Raw genomic sequence first — 10,383 nt, 5'->3', positions numbered from 1 at the left:
CGAACACCAAAGAGCTTATCACTGTCCTGGGCAGCGCCATGGTCAAGGTCACCTACAAGGGCATGGTGTACGAACTGCCACTCTGGATTGTCCCGAGCGATGGCCCCACGTTGCTTGGAAGGAGCTGGCTGGGCAAAATCTGCTGGAACTGGGATGACATCCGACGCTATCACATGTCGATGAGGCCTCATGTACCCAGGCTCTTCAGAAATTTCCTTCCCATTTTGAGCCAGGCATTGGAAACTTTTCCGGGGTGAAGGTGCGGATCCACTTAGTCCCAGAGGTACGACCCATTCACCACAAGGCGCGAGCGGTACCTCATAAGATGAGGGAGAGAGTGGAAATCAAGCTGGACAGGCTGCAACGTGAGGGCATCATCTCCCCAGTGGAATTCAGCGAGTGGGCCAACCCGATTGTTCCAGTACTCAAAAGTGATGGCACGGTCAGGATTTGCGGTGATTATAAAGTAACTATAAATCGTTTCTCACTACAGGACCAATACCCGCTACCTAATGCAGACGACCTATTTGCAATGCTGGCAGGAGGCAAGAGGTTCACCAAGCTCGACTTGACTTCGGCCTACATGACGCAGGAGCTGGAGGAGTCTTCGAAGGGCCTCACCTGCATCAACACGCACAAGGGACTGTTCATCTACGACAGATGCCCGTTTGGAATTCGGTTGGCTGCAGCGATCTTCCAGAGAAACATGGAGAGCCTACTCAAGTCGATACAACACATGGTGGTCTTTCAGGACGACATATTTTTCAAAGGTCGGGACACCGTCGAGCATCTATAAAACCTGGAGGAGGTCCTCCAGCGACTGGATCGCGTAGGGCTGCGGCTGAAGAGGTCGAAATGCGTCTTCATGGCAACAGAAGTGGAGTTTTTGTGGAGGAAGATCGCGGTGGATGGGAATCGGCCCACAGCCGCCAAGACAGAGGCTATCATGAACGTGCACAGGCCACAGAACGTCACGGAGCTGCGGTCATTCCTGGGACTCCTCAACTATTTCGGTAACTTCCTATCGGGGTTAAGCACCCTCTTAGAGCCCCTACATGTGTTATTGCGTAAACGTGAGAACTGGGTATGGGATAAAAAACAAGTAATTGCTTTTGAGAAAGCCAAAAACATTTTATGCTCCAACAAGCTGCTTGTATTGTATAACCCGTGTAAAAGACTTGTGTTAGCATGTGATGCGTCATTGTACAGAGTCGGGTGTGTATTACAACAAGCTAACGTTGCGGGGAAGTTGCAACCTGTCGCCTATGCTTCCAGGAGCTTGTCTAAGGCTGAGAGGGCCGACAGCATGATTGAGAAAGAGGCATAGCGTGTGTGTTTGGGGTAAAGAAAATGCATCAGTACCTGTTTGGCCTCAAATTTGAACTGGAAACCGATCACAAGCCCCTCATATTTCTGTTCGCTGAAAACAAGGGGATAAATATTAATGCCTTAGCCCGCATAAAAAGGTGGACACCCGCGCTATCAGCGTATAACTATACCATCCGCCACAGGCCAGACACCGAGAACTGTGCGGATGCTCTCAGTCGGCTACCATTGCCCACCATGGGGGTGGAAATAGCGCAGCCTGCAAACTTGTTGATGGTGGTGCAGCCCGCAGACTTGTTGATGGTCATGGAAGCATTTGAAAATGATAAATCACCTGTCACAGCCCACCAGATTAGGACTTGGACCAGCCAAGATCCTCTGCTGTCCCGAGTAAAAAATCTGTGTTTTGCATGGGAGCTGGGCGAGCATCCGCATTGAAATGCCAGAGCTAATCAAGCCGTTCCAGCGGCGAAAGGATGAACTGTCCATTCAGGCAGATTGCCTGTTGTGGGGTAACTGCGTAAGGCTACCCAAAAAGGGCAGGGAGACATTCATCTCTGATCTCCACAGCACACACCCAGTTATAGTAATGATGAAAGCGATAGCCAGATCCCACGTGTGGTGGCCCGGTATCGACTCTGACTTAGAGTCCTGTGAACGGCAATGCAGCATGTGTGCTCAGTTGAGCAACGCACCCAGAGAGGCACCACTAAGTTTGTGGTCCTGGCCCTCCAGACCATGGCCGAGGATCCATGTCGACTATGCGGGCCCGTTTCTCGATAAAATGTTCCTGGTGGTGGTGGTTGCTTTTTCAAAATGGATTGAATGTGAAATAATGTCAGGCAGCACTGCCACCGCCACCATTGAAAGCCTGAGGGCCATGTTTGCCACCCACGGCCTGCCTGACGTACTGGTCAGTGACAACGGGCCATGTTTCACCAGTGCCGAATTTAAAGAATTCATGATCCGCAATGGGATCAAACATGTCACCTCGGTCTCGTTTAAAGCAGCCTCCAATGGGCAGGCAGAGCGGGCAGTACAAACCATCAAACAGAGCCTTAAACGAGTCACAGAAGGCACACTCCAAACCCGCCTGTCCCGAGTACTGCCCAGCTATCGCACGAGACCCCATTCGCTCACAGGGGAGCCCCCTGCTGAGCTACGCATGAAAAGGACACTTAAAACCAGACTCTCGCTGGTTCACCCCAACCTGCATGATCAGGTAGAGAGCAGGCGGCAGCAACAAAATGTAAACAATGGTCGCGCCACTGTGTCATGGGAAATTGATCTGAATGACCCTGTGTATGTGCTAAACTATGGACATGGTCGGATCGCGGGTATGGTGATAGCTAAAGAAGGGAATAGGGTGTTTGTAGTCAAACTAGACAGTGGACAAATTTGCAAAGAGCACCTGGACCAAACAAGGCTGCGGTTCACAGACTGTCCTGAACAACCCACAGCAGACACCACCTTTTTCGAGCCCACAACACATACCCAAAGGATCAACAACACCACCCTGGACCAGGAAATCGAACCCATCACGCCCAGCAAGGCCAGGCTCACCTGGCAGCCCTGCAGGGCCAACAACACACCAGCCCAGCGAGGGCGCAGCCAACACACCAGAACAGACATTTGTACCAAGGCAGTCCACCAGGGAAAGAAAGGCTCCCGACCACCTCACCTTGTAAATAGTTTTCACTTTGATTTTGGGGGGGGGGAGTAATGTTGTGTATCTGTAAAGCATGCACTCCCATGTTCTGCCACCAGGGAGCGCATCCCCTGAAGTCCCAAGCAAACCTAGGATCCCTTGGAGCACTGTATATAAGCCGGCCCTTAAGGCCTGTTCCTCACTCTGGAGTGTCTAAAAAGAGACTGAGTTCACTGTTACTTTAACCTCCCTGTGTGCAGTCTCATCTGTGTTAGGTACACAATAGTTTGCATCTGCCATCACAAAATTCATCAGCTGGGCCCGGAACTTGGAGCGGGACGCTAAAGGGGGGCGTTGCACGCCTCTTTTAGGCGCTAGGCCGACTGAGCAAGGGAAAATCCCAAGCTAACGAGCCGGCCTCAGAACACCATAACAGAGGCCTGGGGGGGTGGGGGGGGGGTGCGGGGGAGAGTGGGGAAACCTGAAAAATAACCACCAAAAACATTCCCAATACATAGCTCATGCCATCACAACATAAATCGTTAAAAAAATAATATAATAAACAATCACACTTACCTGAGGTCGGCATTACTTACTTCACTGCGGCAGCTCCAGCTTGGAATGCCGGCTTTCACAGTCGTTCCCACCGAGGCATGCTATGGAAAGCTTCGGGTCGGGTGGCAACCAAAAACCGAGCTGTTGTCGCAACCAGGTGCGTTGCACACCGGCTCATCACTTCCGGATTTTAATGCTCTGCCACTCCTTACCTGGCCTGCTACTTTCAGGGATCTGTGGACAAGCACTCCAAGGTCCCTTTGTTCATCTACACTTCTAAGTGGCCTGCCGCTTAATGTGTATACCCTTTCCTTATTAGTCCTTCCCAAGTACATTACCTCACACTTCTCCAAATTAAATTCCATTTGCCTCTGCTCTGCCCACCTGACCAGTAGATTGATGTCCTCCTGCAGCCCATGACTTTCCTCTTCATTATCAACCACACAGCCAATTTTAGTGTCATCTGCAAACTTCTTAATCATACCCACTATATTCAAATCTAGATAATTGATGTATACCACAAAAAGCAAGGGACCCAGTACTGAGCCCTGCGGAACCCCACTGGAAACATCCTTCCAGTCACAAAAACAATCAACCACCATTACCTTTGCTTCCTACCTCTAAGCCAATTTTGGATCCAACTTGCCACTTTGCCTTGGATCCCATGGACTTTTACCTTTGTGACCAATCTGCCATGTGGGACCTTATCAAAAGCTTTGCTAAAATCCATGTACAATACATTATACTCACGGCCCTCATCGACCCCCCTGGTTACCTCCTCAACAAATTCAATCAAGTTAGTCAAACATGATCTTCCCTTAACAAATCCGTGCTGACTGTCCTTAATTAATTCTTGCCTTTCTAAATGTAGATTTATCCTGTCTGTTGTGTATGGAGAAAGAGTCAGACTGAACACTGTGAGTTCAAAGTAAAGTGTGACCTTAGTCTTTTATTGCAGGTCTCCAGAGTGCCTTTCCAACCTGTGAAGCCTCCTTAAATACCTGTGCTCCCAAGAGATGATGAGATCCCTTGGGACTCCAGGGGATGAGCCCTCTGGTGGCTGTGCAGAGTAAATACAAGTTTACATATATAACAACACTCCCCCCACAGTCAATAGTATAACTATTTATAATGTGAGTCGATCTGGGGCCCTTCTTGCCCTGGTTGATCATCTCGGTATGAAAGCTGGTGTTGTTGTGTCATTTGTTGGGCCCTCACTGGGCTGCTGCACTGCTGGCCTTGCTGGGCTGCCTGGAGTGTTGGGCTCTGCTGGGCTGCTATGGGTGATGGGTTCTGTTTTGTGGTCAACCGTGGTGCCGGTTGCCACTGGTGTGTATGTTGGGGGATCAAAAAAGGTAGGGTCCAAAGTGGGTTGCTCAGGATAGTCTGTGAATCTGAGTTTGATTTGGTCCAATTTGGTCATTCCGGTGAATGAGTCCATTTGAAAGTTTGACCCGAAACACCCTACTCCCCTCTTTGGCCACGACAGTGCCGGGAAGCCACTTGGGACCTTGTCCATAATTTAATACAAATACAGGATCATTGATTTCAATCTCGCGTGACACATTTGCGCTATCATGGTATGCACTTTGTTGAAGCCGCCTGCTCTTTACCTGTTCATGTAGATCAGGGTGAACTAACGAGAGCCTTGACTTAAGTGCTCTTTTCATGAACAGTTCAGCAGGTGGGATTCCACTGAGTAAGTGGGGTCACGTGCTGTAGCTAAGCAGGACTTGGGATAGACGAGTCTGCAGTGATCCTTCAGTTACCCTCCTCAAGTCTTGCTTGATGGTTTGCACTGCTCTCTCTGCCTGACCATTGGACACTGGTTTAAATGGGGCAGATGTGACATGTTTGATCCCATTACGGGTCATGAATTCTTTGAACTCAGCACTGATAAAGCATGGCCCGTTGTTGCTCACCAGGACATTGGGTAGGCCGTGAGTGGCAAACATGGCCCGCAGGCTTTCAGTGGTGGCAGCGGACGTGCTAGCTGACATTATCTCACATTCAATCCACTTGGAGTACGCGTCTACAACCAAAAGGAACATTTTACCCAAGAATGGGCCTGCATAGTCGACATTTACCCTGGACCATGGTTTGGAGGGCCAAGACCATAAACTTAGCGGTGCCTCCCTGGGTACATTGCTTAACTGCGAGCATGTATTACATCTGTGAACACAGGACTCTACGTCTGCATCGATACCGGGCCACCACACGTGGGATCTGGCTATCGCTTTCATCATTATAATGCCTGGGTGGGTTCTGTGGAGATCATTGATGAAGGTTTCTCTGCCCTTCTTGGGGACCACTACTCGATTGCCCCACAGAAGGCAGTCTGTCTGTATAGACATTTTATCTTTGCGCCGCTGAAACTCTTCCTGCATTTCCACTGGGACACTGGACCAGCTCCCGTGAAGCACACAGCTTTTGACTAGAGATAGTAAAGCATCCTGGCTCATCCAGGTTTTGATCTGCTGGGCTGGTGATTGCTCACTCTCAAATGTTCCATAACCATGGCTAGATCTGTGGGCTGCGTCATTTCCATCCCTGTGGTGGGCAATGGCAGCCTACTGAGAGCATCGGCGCAGTTTTCTGTGCCTGGCCTGTGGCAGATGGCGTAGTTGTACACGGACAACATGGACGCCCATGTCTGGATGTGGGCCGATGCGTTGGTATTTATCCCTTTACTCTCGGAGAACAGGGATCTACGTGGCTTATGGTCAGTTCCCAATTCGAATTTTAGCCCAAACAGGTATTGGTGCATTTTCTTTACCTCATAAACACACGCTTCTTTCTCAATCATGCTGTAGGCTCTCTCAGCCTTAGACAGATTCCTGGATGCATAAGCAACTGGATGCAGTTTCCCAAGATCACAAGTTTGTTGCAATACACACCCGACGTCATAAGACGACACATCACATGCTAGTACCAAACGCTTACATGGATCACACAACACAAGCAATTTGTTTGAGCATAACAATTTTCTCGCTTTTACAAAGGCATTTTCTTGGCTTTTTCCCCAAACCCATTCGTCCCCTTTTCGTAGTAAGACATGCAGTGGTTCTAACAGTGTGCTGAGACCCGGTAAGAAGTTACCAAAGTAGTTCAGGTGTCCCAGAAATGACCACAGCTCCGTCACGTTCTGTGGCCTCGGCGCGTTCTCGATTGTCTCCGTCTTCGCGTTGGTGGGCCTGATGCCATCCTCCGCAATCCTCTTTCCCAGGAACTCCACTTCAGGCGCCAGGAAAATGCATTTCGAGCATTTTAGCCCGAGTCCCACGCAATTGAGTCGACTAAGAAGCTCCTCCAGGTTCTGCAGGTGCTCGACTGTGTTCCAACCTGTGACCAAGATGCCGTCCTGGAAGATCACAGTGTGCGGAACCGACTTCAGTAAACTTTCCATGTTTCTCTGGAATATCGCCGCCACCGATCGGATTCCAAACGGGCATCTGTTATAAACAAAAAGGCCTTTATGCGTGTTGATGCAGGTGAGGGCCTTCGATGATTCCTCCAGTTCCTGCGTCATATAGCCTGAAGTCAGATCCAGCTTTGTGAATGTCTTTCCTCCCACCAGTGTTGCAAAGAGGTCATCGGCCTTTAGTAGTGGGTATTGGTTATGCAGGGAGAAATGATTGATAGTTACTTTGTAATAGCCACAGATTTTGACGGTGCCGTCTCCCTTGAGGAATGGGACGATGGGACTGGCCCACTCATTGAACTTGTTTGGGGAAATGATGCCCTCTCTTTGCAGCCAGACTAGCTCGATCTCTACCCTTTCTCTCATCATGTACGGTACTGCTCTTGCCTTGTGATGGATAGTCGCGCCTCCGGAATTAGGTGGATCTGCACTTTTGCTCCTTGGAATTTCCCGATGCCTCGTTTGAATAGCAAAGGAAATTTGTTTAAAATCTGGGCACACGAAGTGTCCTCAGCGGCCGATAGCGCTCGGATGTCGTCCCAGTTCCAGCGTACCTTTCCGAGTCAGCTCCTGCCGAGCAGCATGGGACCATTGCCCGGTACCACCCAGAGCGGTAATTTGTGCACCGCTCCATCGTAAGAGACCTTTACGGTAGCACTGCCGATTACAGGTATCAGTTCTTTCGTGAAAGTTCTTAGTTTCGTGCAAACTGGAGTTAAGACTGGCCTTGAGGCCTTGTTGCACCACAAACTTTTTGCCCATGATGGACTGGCTCGTGCCCTTGTCCAGCTCCATTGACACTGGGAGTCCATTTAGTTCAACATTCAGCATTATCAGGGGACAATTCATGGTAAATGTGTGCACCCCATGTACCTCTGCCTCCTCGATCTGAGGCTCTGGTTCATCGTGATCCTCTGTGGATCTGTCCTCTGCAACATGGTAGTTTGCAGGTTTAACAGGCTTTGCAGCTCGCCTGCACACTCGTTGAAGGTGTCCCATTATTCCACAACCTTTGTAAACGTACTCTTTGAATCGGCATAAATGGACATGATGATCACCCCCACAGCACCAACAAGGTGTTAATGGCCTTGCATTCATCACCCTTGATGGTGGACTCTGAGACATCTGCGGCCATGTAGCTGCAGGTACGTGTGCCCTGCCCTGTACTTTACGATTCGAAAACAACATCACTTTGCTCACAGTACTTGTAGCAGCACTTGTGTGCTGAGAGATTTGCTTCGTATTGTTACTGGTGGCAATGAACGCCTGGGCTATCGCTATGGTCTTACTCAAGGTTGGGGTCTCTACAGTCAAAGGTTTGCGAAATATGGTTTCGTGGCCAATGCCAAGTACGAAAAAGTCTCTGAGCATGTGCTTCAAATGTCCTTCAAATTCGCAATGTCCTGCAAGGCGCCTTAGCTCGGCGACATAACTCGCCACTTCCTGGCCTTCAGACCTTTTGTAGGTGTAAAACTGGTACCTCGCTATCAGAATGCTTTCCTTTGGGTTCAAATGCTCTCGGACCAGTATGCACAAATTGTCATTCGATTTCTCCGTGGGTTTTGCTGGAGTGAGCAGATTCTTCATGAGTCCATACATTGGTGCCCCACAGATGGTGAGGAGGTTCGTCCTTCGTTTGGCAGCGCTCTCTTCCCCATCTAGCTCATTGGCCACAAAGTATTGGTCGAGTTGCTCCACAAAAGTTTCCCAATCATCTCCCTCCGAGAATTTTTCCAGGATGCCCACTGTTCTCTGCATCTTTGTGTTCGCTATCTGTATCTTGTCGCCAGTTGTTGTGTATGAAGAAAGAGTCAGACTGAACACTGTGAGCTCAAAGTAAAGTGTGATCTTAGTCTTTGATTGCAGGTCTCCAGAGTGCCTCTCCGATCTGTGAAGCCTCCTTAAATACCCGTGCTCCCAAGGGATTATGGGATCCCTTGGGACTCCAGGGGATGAGCCCTCTGTTGGCTGTACAGAGTAAATACAAGTTTACATATATAACACCGTCCATTAGGATTTTCCCAATAATTTTCCCACCAGTGAGGTTAGGCTGACAGGCCTGTAATTACTTGGTCTTTCCCTTTTTCCCATCTTAAACAAAGGTACAACATTAGCAGTCCTCTAGTCCTCTAGAATTGTTATTCACACCCTTTTTCTTTAAGGGCACATGTTTGGCCTGAGCCCTCCGGATCTCCTCCTTGAATGCCTTCCACTGTTCCGACACTGATTTACCTATAACTAGCTGTTCCCAGTCCACTGTGGCCAAATCACTTCTCAACTTAGCAAAGTTCCGGGGCAGAAGCACGGTGCTCTGGAGCCCAGCTCCCCGCCAGTAATGTCAGCGGTACGCAGATGCTCCACGTAACACTGGCGCGGCAGAACACACCTCCCCTTTAATTAAAGGGGACCTGCGAAGCTGGCGGTGACATCGGCTGGCGCCATCCTCGCCGACCGCAGGGAAATTACTCCCCGTGGGGCACCAAGGTGTCGGCATGGGGCGGTGAGGGGTCGACACACATGGTGATGACGTAATTGTCGTGCGTGCGCTAGCCCGGGGAGCTAATCGAAGGATGCGACGCTAACAACACAACCCACCCCCCACCAAAACCTCCGGGACAATTTCCCTGGAAGCGCTACCAACTCCTTCCCCCAGGCAATAACCTCGATGCACCCCATTAGTGCCCCACCTGCCCCGCCCGGAGGTGCTAATAGAGCTATAAAAAAGGACAATTTCACCGCCCATGTCTTTTGTACATTATCTTTAGGCCTATGTAGTGAATGTCTAATGTCACTTCCGATGGGATATCTTGGCATTGGCTTCGGGTGTTGGGAAGATGGTAGAGTAGCTCCAGCCCCAATTTCTCAGACCTACCCATCATAACTCTTGAGGAATGTTGGCCCCCAACATGACTATGAATTTGCTACACCTCGGGTGCAGTGGAAATTGTCCCCCTATATATCAAAGCGTGTGCCAAAGTTAAAGTTACATTTAATTGCTACATGAGTACTTAGATACGTTTTATCCTGCATCCTATTTAGTTCTGAATTGAGGGAGAGGATTTAACTAAATTTTTCCTACTTATCCTAATAATATCAAAAACCACATGTAACATACTTTTTGGGTTTTGTTCCTTCTAGGACTGCTTGTGCCTGTTATAGAAAATTATGGAAGTAGCTAAGCACTAAAGATTAGTATCATCATTGCTTCCAATAACAGTTGGATAGCTGTGTTATGGTCTTGTCCCTCTGTTTATGTAAACCATCTGTGGGAGATCAAGGAAAGGCTGAAAATTATACAGACTTATGCTCAACTATTTCCTGTGCAAGTGTTACCCATTTTAATGCATTATTTCATCCAACACCAAATTGCTTCACTGCCAGCAAGTGGTATAGTACAAGAGAATTTAACTGGTTCACTCCATTTTTGTCGCAC

This window comes from Pristiophorus japonicus, chromosome 2 (assembly GCF_044704955.1).
Source record: "Pristiophorus japonicus isolate sPriJap1 chromosome 2, sPriJap1.hap1, whole genome shotgun sequence".
In the NCBI taxonomy this organism is placed as follows: domain Eukaryota; kingdom Metazoa; phylum Chordata; class Chondrichthyes; family Pristiophoridae; genus Pristiophorus; species Pristiophorus japonicus.
The sequence above is the reverse complement of the archived record's forward strand: the minus strand, read 5'-3'. Positions refer to the sequence as shown.